This window comes from Taudactylus pleione, unplaced genomic scaffold (genome assembly GCF_031769625.1).
Source record: "Taudactylus pleione unplaced genomic scaffold, aTauple2 ptg000154l, whole genome shotgun sequence".
NCBI lineage: Eukaryota > Metazoa > Chordata > Amphibia > Anura > Myobatrachidae > Taudactylus > Taudactylus pleione.
In genome coordinates, this window is record NW_028284556.1 from 19,586,695 (window position 1) to 19,599,601 (window position 12,907).

Sequence of the window (12,907 nt, forward strand, 5' to 3'; positions counted from 1 at the left end):
AGGGCATGTTTGAATGCAGAAGGGACAATGCTAGATGAGAGGGAGAGATTGTAGTGGGGAGGGGGAAGGACCAGATGAGGGCAATGAGTTCCACTCCAGATACAGGGGAGAAAGATGTCAGAGTATGTAAAATGGAAATAGAGAGATTATCCGGGAAAGGAAGAGGTGTAGTGCTGAAGGACTGGTGGGATATGATGTCATGACGTATGGAGTAAATTTTACATGTAAAGTAGGTAGCAAAGTCAAGGGCAGAGAGCAAGGAGGGAAAGCGAGGAGGGGGTAGGCAGAGGAGTGAGTTCAAGGTAGTGAAGTGACGCTGGGGATTTGAGGATTGAGAGGATGTAAGATGCTTGAAATATGATTGTTTAGAGAGGGAAAGGGCAGCACTGTAGGATGAGAGCATACATTTGAAATGGAGAAAATCTGCCTTAGAGCGTGATCTTCTCCACTGTCGTTTGGCAGTTTGTGAACACTTTTGCAGGTATATTGTGCATCTGGATGCAAGGGTTGAGGTGTGGATCTGCGAGGGTGAGTAGTGATTGCCGGAGCAACAGAGTCAAGAGTAGAAGTAAGGGAGGCATTGTATAGGAAAGCAGCTTGTTCAGCGCAGGAGAGAGAGAGGATAAGGGAGAGAAGTGAGTCAAGCAGGGAAGAAAAAGAAACTGTGTCAATAGCCTCAATGTTACGCTTAGTGATGGTGGACTTAGGCGGTAGAGGAGGGGAAGGAGAGAGGGATAAGTTAAAAGAGAGAAGGTGATGGTCAGAGAGGGGGAATGGGGAGTTGGAGTAATAACAAATATCACAACAGTGAGTGAAGACCAGATCAAGCGAATGCAACCTCACATGGGAGGGTGAGTAGGTCCATTGGGAGAGACCAAATTAAGATGTGAGAGTAAGGAGTTTGGAAGTAGAGGATTCAGTGGGGATATCAATTGGAATATTGAAGTCACCTAGGAAAATGCAGGGAAGGTCTGAGGGGAGAAAGTGAGGGAGCAAGGAGGCAAAGTTGTCAAGGAAATTGGAGGGAGTGCCAGGGGGACAGTAAATGACAGCTACTCACAGGTGTACTGGTTGGAAGAGGTGTATAGCATAAACCTCAAATGTAGAGAATGTAAGGGATGGTTCAGAGGGTATGATTTGGTAGGAGTAACCAGGGGATAGAAGGACCCCAACACCCCCACCATGGCGACCCCTGGATCAAGGGATGTGAGAGAAGGTGAGGCCCCCAGAGGAGAGAGCTGCAGGAGAAGTGGTGTCAGAAGGTGAAATCCAGGTTTCAGTAATGGCTAGGAGGTGCAAGTTGTTGGAGATGATAAGGTCATGGGTAGGAACTAGTTTATTACAGACCGATCTGGCATTCCAGAGGGCACAGGAGAAAGGGACAGTGTTTGTGGGGAGATGTGATTGAGATTATTAGGATTGCTGTAACGAGTATGTGAGATTAATTTTGGGGACTGAGATGAATAGAGTGGAGAGATTGTGTGGGCTCCAGTGCTGGGAAGGGAAATTTTAGGTGCTGGGTAAGGAGGGAGTTTATTGAAATGTGGATGGAGGTGGGATGAGGTGACATGGAGAGACGTGTTGGAGGAGGGATTAGCAGTGGGGTAGTAGGACCATGTAAGGGTAGAAGAAAACGAAAGTGTAGTAGTGGGAGAAGAGAGGGAGGAAGGCAGACAGAGGAGGGGAGATAAGGGAAGGAGGAGGTGGAGGAGGCAAGGGGGAAAGGGTAGAGGTGGAAAAGGGGGGGCAGAGCAGAGGATTAGGTAGACACTGAGTGAAAGGGGAAGTGGAAGAAAACCAGGTCATGGTGTGGCTGGTGAATAGGGGAGGGAAACTGAAAGAAGGAATAAAGTATGAAGATGAGTGAAAGTGCAGGAGACTTGCAGAAAAGCAAGTGAGAATACAGTGGATAAAAGGTGTCTGCACAATAACAAAAGTTTATTATTGAGGGGCGTAAAAGTGGAGATTTAATGGGTGGAGAATTTGAATGTTAAAGTAGATTGAGTTAGACGATAGATGGCCTGAAGCAAGGCAAAGGACTAAGGTAATAAGACATTATATCTAGGAGGAAAACTGAAGTTGGCACAGAACTGAAGTTGGCACAGAATGGTATTTGCGAAACCAGAAAGCTAGCACAGAGATTAGTAAGTAAAATGTTAAGTTCTTACAATGAGCAAGCAGAGGGCCTGATTCAGAGCCGGACGCTCTGACCAGAGCGCTCGCTCTGAATCAGGGCCCTCCTCCATTAAAATGGAGCGTCCTCCTTTACGCTCGTATAGCTGTGGGTGACCACCCACAGCATATACGAGCGTCCAAAAAGATGGTCGCGATGGTCTTGACCATCGCGACCATCGGACTTGCGAGGGAAACCCTGCCGTAGGGTTTCCCAGCCACAAGCCCTGGAGTGATTTTGGCTCTATCAGAGCCAAAATCACTCCCACTGATATCACGAGTGATGTCAGTGGGGCCTGCTTCAGACGGTAGGCGTTCCCATGGGAACGCCTCCATCTGGCAGGCACGCCCCCGGCACGCCCACCAAAAGGGGCGTGCTGTCAGTCACCATCGACAGCACGCCCCCTTTGGTGCGAGACCCGGAGCGACAGCTTGGCTGTCGCAGTCCGGGTCTCGCGCATGCGCACGACGGAGCTCCCTCCGTCGTGCGCATGCGCAGTGGGGAACATCGACCCACTTGCGAGCGTACTGCCGCTTGCGAGTGGGTCTGAATGACCCCCAGAGTCCAGTAATTATCATATTAGAATGAATGTCCTGATCTAAGGTTGGTGGGACAATCCTCTAAAAACCGAGACTGCCTTGCAAAACTGGTTAATTAAGAGCTATGCTGCCTCTATCTATATATATTTTTAAAGATATCTCACTGAATTTTTGACCTTGGAAATGTCTTTATTTTTCAGTAATGACAAATTTCACAATATAATTCCTATTTTCCTGCATATTTGAAAGCATTTATTACACTATACAATTGTCAAGGTTTTACAATGTATTATGTATTTCAACTGTAAAAAAGTGCAATGTTATCATATTCAGTAAACATTATATATAACGTGTGTGTATATATATATATATATATATATATATATATAGCACAAGTATAATAGTAGCTCTAGTACTTCAAATGCATTGGAACAAGTAGGTGACATGTAATGAACAAGTAGCAAATGAAGAAAATTAACAGAAAAAGAGATGCTAAAACCATTCTGTTTTGGTAGCAAACTGTGTTGCCTTAGGCATGTTCATTGTTGACCTATTTTATCACTATAAGAATGACTTTTCAAACACAACAGAGCTATATCCTAGCATAGCACAGCAGGGCATTTTAAAATCAGTGGGTACAGTTAGCGGCGTCACTTACTTGGGTGACACCAAGTGCAGCCTGCTGGGGTGGGTTGGGCTGGGATGCAGGGTGCCATCTGCCCCCCAGGCCAGTACAATTTAAGCCCTGGGGGGGGTGCACACTGCATCGTCATGCAGGAAAAGCCCTGGCCACAGGCAAAGCCCTGGAACAAACCAGCATCAGTGTAGCTTAATCCTACACTGCAGCTGGGGTAGGCGCGGGGCTGCTGCCTGATGACTCCTTGGATCTCTCAGCCAGTGATCTGTGGAGTCAGAAGTAAGTTAAACTGTCTGTTACTTCAGACTTCTCGGATCACTGGCTTAGAATTCAGGCAGTAGTCCTGCACCCACATCAGTGTTCACTACTGCTCAGCCTCTCCTCTCCCACCCAGCAGCAAGCTTTGCACTGGAGTGAAGAATAGTGACAGAGACAGCAGCACCACAGTCATCAGAGTCAGACTCAGAGGAGCTAGCTTCCAGTGAGCAAGACTCTCTCTGACAATATAGAAAAGAAAATATGCAGCGCTGATAATAGATGCAGTTTAATATAAATATAAAAACAATACAATCATAGAAATAAAAACATATCAAAATGTATTTTTGTGTGGTAATATTGTTGATCCACTGCGATAGTAGATGGAGGTCCAAATAACCTCATAAAGCATGCATAATATCCTATAGGCACTATTGCTGCAGCAATATACTGGATGGGCACTGATGTAATGTCTCGCAAGGTAACTTGGGATATAGTTGTAAATCCAACAATGGGAAAGATTTTACCAGCTTATGTCCAGATGAAACGAGGGTCCCAAATTTAGCGATGGTATCACACCGGCGAACATCCAACGCACGGAAAGACCTCTGGAAGATTGATGCTGGAACCAGGGATGGCGTCCCAAGTTGAGAAAACTCCAATGCAGTTCCTGAATAGTGTCCAAATGATGAGTGCCTGATAGGAAGAACCACCAACGCGTTTCACTACCACCTGGTAGCTTTTTCAAGGTGTCTCTATGGCTGGTATACAGCCCTCTTATACTGCTTTTCATTAGGCTCAATCGTCCTCAGGTGGATCCAATTAATTATATAAAAAAACTACTTAGTAGTCAAAATTTAAATAAAGAAACAGACGATACAGACAACAGGAGGCAGACATTGACATACATTAATTCAAATAGTTAAACTTACTGTTTAAAATACACTACAATATTCGATCTAAAATTCACCACAGATGTTTTCTGTATTTGTAGGTAATTATTGGTCAAAAACAATCACGTGACCATGTGGAGCGCTATGGAATCACATGTTGCGTTCCAAGCCTCCGGCTGATGACGGATCTCTGCTGGGCGGCGGGTCACATGACCGGCTCGGATTTTCCTGTGGGAAGCTATGACATAAAATGCTGCGTTCCACACTTCTAACTTCCCCATTCCATTTCGTATGTTCGTCACGTGGTTTCCCTGACGGGACCACCATGTACTCCTATACTGTGTGCCCATTCAGGGCTCAGATAATTTTTACTCCTTAGTCCCCAGATGTCATATCAAAATACTACATAGAGGAATATGGTATCGATCCTCATTATAATACTACAATTATATAAACTATGTCTTTAATAAAAAAAACAAAGAAAAGAGCAAAGAAAAAAATCAATGTGACTATAAATAAATAAATTGATAAAATTAAGAACATTACTAAGTCTATTAGATGAGATATAGACATCATGATAAATAATATAGACTAAATGACCAAAACAACAATATAATAAATATATCAAGGACAATATCATAAAGGTAGATATAAACATTCTTAAACCGCTCTGTATGACATATATACCATAAATTGGGTGGACCACTAAATAGAATAAACAGGTAAACCCCTAACCCGTTAGATATAACACACACCAGAGGTGAATCAGTGTTAAAAATACACTGGAAACATACATCTAATAACCCTAGATAATAATCAACCACCTAAGGTGATACCCAAATGTCCCTATTTTATAGAATAGCATTGAGTTCTAGGGCTTCATTAAGTCCACTTGGGAATAGAGAATTAAGTTGAAATGTCCAGTAAATTTCCCGTTGGCAGAGTTTTCTAAATCTATCCCCTCCTCGTGAGGTTGATGGAATAAATTCTAAACCAATAACTTTTAATGAGCTTGGATCACTATTGTGTTTCACCATAAAATGTTTAGGAATACTATGATTCTGTTTTTTATTTAAAATATTCCTACGGTGTTCCATATAATGCACCTTAAGGGGTCTTGTTGTTCGACCAACATATTTGAGGTTACAATCACATTGGAGGAGATAGATTACCCAACTGGAGTTACAATTAATAAAACTGGTAATACTTTTTTCTTCTCCTGTCATAGTAACAACAGATGTAGTTTTGTTTAATACAAATTTACAGGTTGTACATCTTGTGTTTCCGCATCTAAAAAAACCTACTGTTCTTCTGCTTAACCAAGCTTTAGTACAATTGTCCGAGTCTTTGACCACAGGAACAGATTTCATAAAGCTTGGAGCAAGAATGGTTTTTAAGGAGCGATTTTTCCTGAAAATAAATTCAGGGTGACTGGGAAGGACTTGGTTGAGTATAGGATCAACTTTTAATATATGGTAATTTGATTTAATGATTTGTTTGATAGTATTTGACTGGTTATTAAATTTACTAATAAAAGCCAACTCTCTAGATCCTTTTGGATTGTTATCATTTATTTCTAACATTATCTTCTTTTTTGGGTCTAATAGGGAATCTCTATCTATTTCTGATACTTCTTTGAATGCCCTCTCTAAGATATAATTAGGGTATCCTCTGCTCATAAAAGATTCCAACAACTTTTTCGCTTGTTCCTGGAATCCTTTTTCTGTCGAACAATTCCTCCTAATCCTAAGGAGTTGCCCCTTCGGAATATTAGTCTTCCATGACATGTAATGGGCACTACGGAAGTGTAAGCAGAAGAACAGTAGGTTTTTTTAGATGTGGAAACACAAGATGTACAACCTGTAAATTTGTATTAAACAAAACTACATCTGTTGTTACTATGACAGGAGAAGAAAAAAGTATTACCAGTTTTATTAATTGTAACTCCAGTTGGGTAATCTATCTCCTCCAATGTGATTGTAACCTCAAATATGTTGGTCGAACAACAAGACCCCTTAAGGTGCGTTATATGGAGCACCGTAGGAATATTTTAAATAAAAAACAGAATCATAGTATTCCTAAACATTTTATGGTGAAACACAATAGTGATCCAAGCTCATTAAAAGTTATTGGTTTAGAATTTATTCCATCAACCCCACGAGGAGGGGATAGATTTAGAAAACTCTGCCAACAGGAAATTTACTGGACATTTCAACTTAATTCTCTATTCCCAAGTGGACTTAATGAAGCCCTAGAACTCAATGCTATTCTATAAAATAGGGACATTTGGGTATCACCTTAGGTGGTTGATTATTATCTAGGGTTATTAGATGTATGTTTCCAGTGTATTTTTAACACTGATTCACCTCTGGTGTGTGTTATATCTAACGGGTTAGGGGTTTACCTGTTTATTCTATTTAGTGGTCCACCCAATTTATGGTATATATGTCATACAGAGCGGACTAAGAATGTTTATATCTACCTTTATGATATTGTCCTTGATATATTTATTATATTGTTGTTTTGGTCATTTAGTCTATATTATTTATCATGATGTCTATATCTCATCTAATAGACTTAGTAATGTTCTTAATTTTATCAATTTATTTATTTATAGTCACATTGATTTTTTTCTTTGTTCTTTTCTTTGTTTTTTTGATTAAAGACATAGTTTATATAATTGTAGTATTATAATGAGGATCGATACCATATTCCTCTATGTAGTATTTTGATATGACATCTGGGGACTAAGGAGTTAAAAATATCTGAGCGCTGAATGGGCACACAGTATAGGAGTACATGGTGGTCCCGTCAGGGAAACCACGTGACGAACATATGAAATGGAATGGGGAAGTTAGAAGTGTGGAACGCAGCGTTTTATGTCATAGCGTCCCACATGAAAATCCGAGCCGGTCATGTGACCCGCCGCCCAGCAGAGATCCGTCATCAGCCGGAGGCTTGGAACGCAACATGTGGTTCCATAGCGCTCCACATGGTCACGTGATTGTTTTTGACCAATAATTACCTACAAATACAGAAAACATCTGTGGTGAATTTTAGATCGAATATTGTAGTGTATTTTAAACAGTAAGTTTAACTATTTGAATTAATGTATGTCAATGTCTGCCTCCTGTTGTCTGTATCGTCTGTTTCTTTATTTAAATTTCGACTACTAAGTAGTTTTTTTATATAATTAATTGGATCCACCTGAGGACGATTGAGCCTAATGAAAAGCAGTATAAGAGGGCTGTATACCAGCCATAGAGACACCTTGAAAAAGCTACCAGGTGGTAGTGAAACGCGTTGGTGGTTCTTCCTATCAGGCACTCATCATTTGGACACTATTCAGGAACTGCATTGGAGTTTTCTCAACTTGGGACGCCATCCCTGGTTCCAGCATCAATCTTTCAGAGGTCTTTCCGTGCGTTGGATGTTCGCCGGTGTGATACCATCGCTAATTTTGGGACCCTCGTTTCATCTGGACATAAGCTGGTAAAATCTTTCCCATTGTTGGATTTACAACTATATCCCAAGTTACCTTGCGAGACATTACATCAGTGCCCATCCAGTATATTGCTGCAGCAATAGTGCCTATAGGATATTATGTATGCTTTATGAGGTTGTTATTTGGACCTCCATCTACTATCGCAGTGGATCCACAATATTACCACACAAAAATACAATTTGATATGTTTTTATTTCTATGATTGTATTGTTTTTATATTTATATTAAACTGCATCTATTATCAGCGCTGCATATTTTCTTTTCTATATTGTCATATAGGAGGCTGACTACCTCCCCTTTTTTGCAGCTGCTGGGAAGACTCCTCACCACAGCGCCCTATTTACTATCTTTATAGTTCTATTCTTGCAAGACTCTCTCTGAGTCTGTGAACTTGTGAAGGAGACAGAAGATGGCCCAGGGCTTTCCCTTTCTGGCTGGCATTTGTTGTAGATATATTAGAGAGCGCTTGTAAATGTGCAAATAGTATAAAGTGTAAAATTGCAGTAAGATTGTACCCTCAGAATAATATAAAACTAAAAATAGATAAAAAATTAAATATTTAAAGTATAGAGATAAAAAATAACAAATAAAAATAATAATAAAAAAATAATAAAATCAAGGTTATATGTATAAAATAATATAAATATTAGGGCAATGCTGAAAAAGAAGATTAAAAGTTAGAATTGTGGTAATACCACTTTTGTTTATAGCTCTTTAGCATGTATTTGTGGAGCTTGGCAGCGGAGCATGTACAGTCAGGTGCATAAATATTGGGACATTGACAGAATTTTCTTATTTTGGCCTCTATTCGCCACCACAATGGCTTTGAAATTAAACAAACAAAATGTGCTTTAACTGCAGACTTTCAGATTTAATTTGAGGGTAATTACATCCAAATCAGGCGAACGGTGTAGGAATTACAACGGTTTCTATATGTGCCTCCCACTTTTTAAGGGGCCAAAAGTAATGGGACTATCAACTCAAAAGCTATTTCATGGACAGGTGTGGGCTATTCCCTCATTATTTCATTATCAATTAAGCAGGTAAAAGGTCTGGAGTTGATTCTAGGTGTGACATTTGCATTTGGAATCAGTTGCTGTCGACTCTCAATATGAGATTCAAAGAGCTGTCACTATCAAGCCATCATTAGGCTGAAAAATCAAAACAAACCCATCAGAGAGATAGCAAAAACATTAGGGGTGGCCAAATCAACGGTTTGGAACATTCTTAAAAAGAAAGAATGCACCGGAGAGCTCAGCAACACCAAAAGACCCGGAAGACCACAGAAAACAACTGTGGTGGATGACAGAAGAATTATTTCCCTGGTGAAGAAAAACCCCTTCACAACAGTTGGCCAAATCAAGAACACTCTCCAGGAGGTAGGTGTATATATGTCAAAGTCAACAATCAAGAGAAGACTTCACAAGAGTGAATATAGAGGGTTCTCCACAAGATGTAAACCATTGGTGAGCCTCTAAAACAGGAAGACCAGATTAGAGTTTGCCAAACAACATCTAAAAAAGCCATTACAGTTCTGGAACAACATCCTATGGACAGATGAGACAAAGATCAACTTGTACCAGAGTGATGGGAAGAGAAGGAAAGGAACTGCTCATGATCCAAAACATACCACCTCATCAGTGAAGCATGGTGGTGGTAGTGTCATGGCGTGGGCATGTATGGCTGCCAATGGAACTGGTTCCCTTGTATTTATTGATGATGTGACTGCTGACAAAAGCAGCAGAATGAATTCTGAAGTGTTTCGGGCAATATTATATGCTCATATTCAGTCAAATGCTTCAGAACTCATTGGACGGCGCTTCACAGTGCAGTTGGACAATGACCGAAGCATACTGCAAAAGCAACCAAAGAGTTTTTTAAGGCTAAAAAGTGGAATGTTATGCAATGGCCAAGTCAATCCCCTGACCTGAATCCGATTGAGCATGCATTTCACTTGATGAAGACAAAACTGAAGGAAAAATGCCCCAAGAACAAGTAGGAACTGAAGACATTTGCAGTAGAGGCCTGGCAGAGCATCACCAGGGATGAAACCCAACATCTGGTGATGTCTATGCGTTCCAGACTTCAGGCTGTAATTGCCTGCAAAGGATTTGCAACAAAGTATTAAAAAGTGAAAGTTAGATTTAGGATTGTTTAGTTTGTACCATTACTTTTGGCCCCTTAAAAAGTGGGAGGCACATATAGAAACTGTTGTAATTCCTACACCGTTCACCTGATTTGGATGTAATTACCCTCAAATTAAATCTGAAAGTCTGCAGTTAAAGCACATCTTGTTTGTTTAATTTCAAAGCCATTGTGGTGGTGAATAGAAGCCAAAATATGAAAATTCTGTCAATGTCCCAATATTTATACTCCTGAGTGTAGATGGAATATGCTTTGAGGGTGGTGTCACATGTTGCTCGATGTTTGGAGACATTGGGAGCTTCTAGCTAATTGGCCCTGATCCTACCTTTGTCTCCTGGCAGTGGTAACTCTTTTTTCCTCTCAGTGGTGTGGTGATGTCCCGCATCCCCGCCAGTGTCTTCTGTCCGCCAGAAGTGGTCACGATCTCACTTCTGGTTCAGCATATACCGGCTTGCCCACCAACCAACGCATGTCATGCAATGATGCACTTTGTCAATGATGGTTTACTTTGTGGGTGGTCCCTATTTATAGCTGGGTATTTGAAAAACTTTATTCAGTCTTGATCCAGCTGAGGAGTTCCATTTTCTTCTGTTAGAAGAAGATGTTAGGTGCTTTTAATATGAAGCATTTCCCTTATTAAATAATAAATAACATAAAATATTTATGAAAAATAAATAATATATAAAATATAAAAATAATTAAATAAGTAAATATAATAAAATAATATAAAATATAATATATATAAAAATATATAAAAACTAAATATCAAAATATTAAACAGATTAGTTCAAAAAGGTATAAAATATGAGCTATAGTGATAGTGGTGAAAAAATATATCTAAAAATGTATAAAATGTTAAGTAACTGAATAATGAGTCTGGGATATATGAACCTTAAAAACATGTGAATTACAGGAAGTCATTGAGCTCAATATCTATATTTAGACATTTAGGTCTTAAGGTGTTGAGTTTGTATATCCATTTGGTTTCAATCTTTTTCAATTCTGTGACTAAGTCGCCCTTCTACAATGTGGGGTTACTTTCTGAATTGCAACAAATTTCAGTCCATTTGGGTTCTTATCATGTACATCGGAGAAATGTTTGGACACACTTTGTGTGGTGAGTCCTCTTTTTATAATGTAGATGTGTTCAGCTAAGTGTATTTTCATTTTTCTATTTGTTTGTACTAAGTAATGAAGGCCGCAGAGACACTCTAGGCGATACATTACTCCTTCAATTTCGCAAGTGATTTCTTGGTGGATTTCATATTATTTATTAGTTTGGTTGCATTTGAATTGGATGTGTTTTTTGTTGTCTTCTTCTCTGTTGTTTTGCATCCCTTGCACTTGAGGCAATTGTGGAATTCTTTAGATTTGTTTATTGTTGTTCTTTCAGCATTGTCTATAGGGATGAAGCTAGATGTGAGTTCTTGCCTTCAATCTTTTGCCTGTTTGTATATGATTTTTGGTCTTTGTGAAATGATAGACTTTCAAACTTCGTCTAACATTAAGACATGCCAATGTGTTCTTAAAATCTCCTCAATTTGATCAATTAGATTTTTTTTCTTTATTTCTTGGCTTTGTACCTTGAGTGTTTCTTCACTTTGCAGTTCCTCTTTATTCTTCTTAGCTGTCCACCTGGTAGGTTGTTCAGTCATTTTCTATGATAATTACTGCTGTATGGAAAGATGTTGTTTCCGTTAACTTCCTTTGTGTCAGTCTTTTCACTGTTTGTTATGTTGATCTCTAAATCAAGGAAGATTACTCTTTCTTTGCTTGTTAGTATTGTAAATTTGAGGCCGATGTAGTTTTCATTCATGTATTTTGTGAAGTCATTCAAGTCTTTTTGTGATCTATCCCATATGAAAAAGAGATCATCAATATATCTGTGCCAGCAGATTAGGTTCTCTCTGTATTTGTTGTTTAGCTATATCTTATCATCCTCCCATTTGGATACAAAGAGGTTTGCATAACAAGGTGCAAATTATTTCCCCATTGCTGTTCCATTTATTTGGAGAAAGTAGTCACCATTGTACCAGAAGTATTTGTCATGTAATATATATTCTATTTTTTCCATAATCAAATGTATTTGTTTGTTTGGTAGATCCATTTGTGTTGTTAGGTAGTGTCTTGTATGTTTGCATCCCAGTGTATGACTGATGCACGTACAGTATATAGTGACTTGATGTCACTGGTACAAAGTGTGTATGTATTTTTCCATTGTGTGTTTTCTAGAATTTGTAGGATGTGTAATGTGTCCTTTAAATAGCTTCTTTGTTTCTGGACTATGGGTTGCAGGAAGTGATCAATGTTGCAGGATAGGTTTGAAGTTATTGATCCAATTCCAGAGACAATAGGTCTGCCTGGTGGCTCTTTGATGTCAGCCAAAGGGAAAGGGAGTCTGGATCTCCACGTACCTTGACAAAGACACTGGAGTAGCATTGAAATGCGTAGGTGACTCCTCTGCCAAGAACCCCGATTGTCCCAGTCAACTCCTGCTGCAACACAAGGGCACCCTATTCACTGGTACCACCACCACCTGCTGTGGTCTGTTTATTTATTTACCCCATATCAGAGAATACTTGTGAATACCAGCCCAGCTGCACAGGCTAAACACCCGGAGCGGGTTGAGCTGACCTGTATGAAGTTTTCAAAATTACAAACTTTCTTGCAGTAATTCAAAAATGCTCCTATCTGCTACAAGGAGAACAATGATTCAGCATCTCATTCTCTTGGCTACCATTGAGAACAACTGCTGTGCAG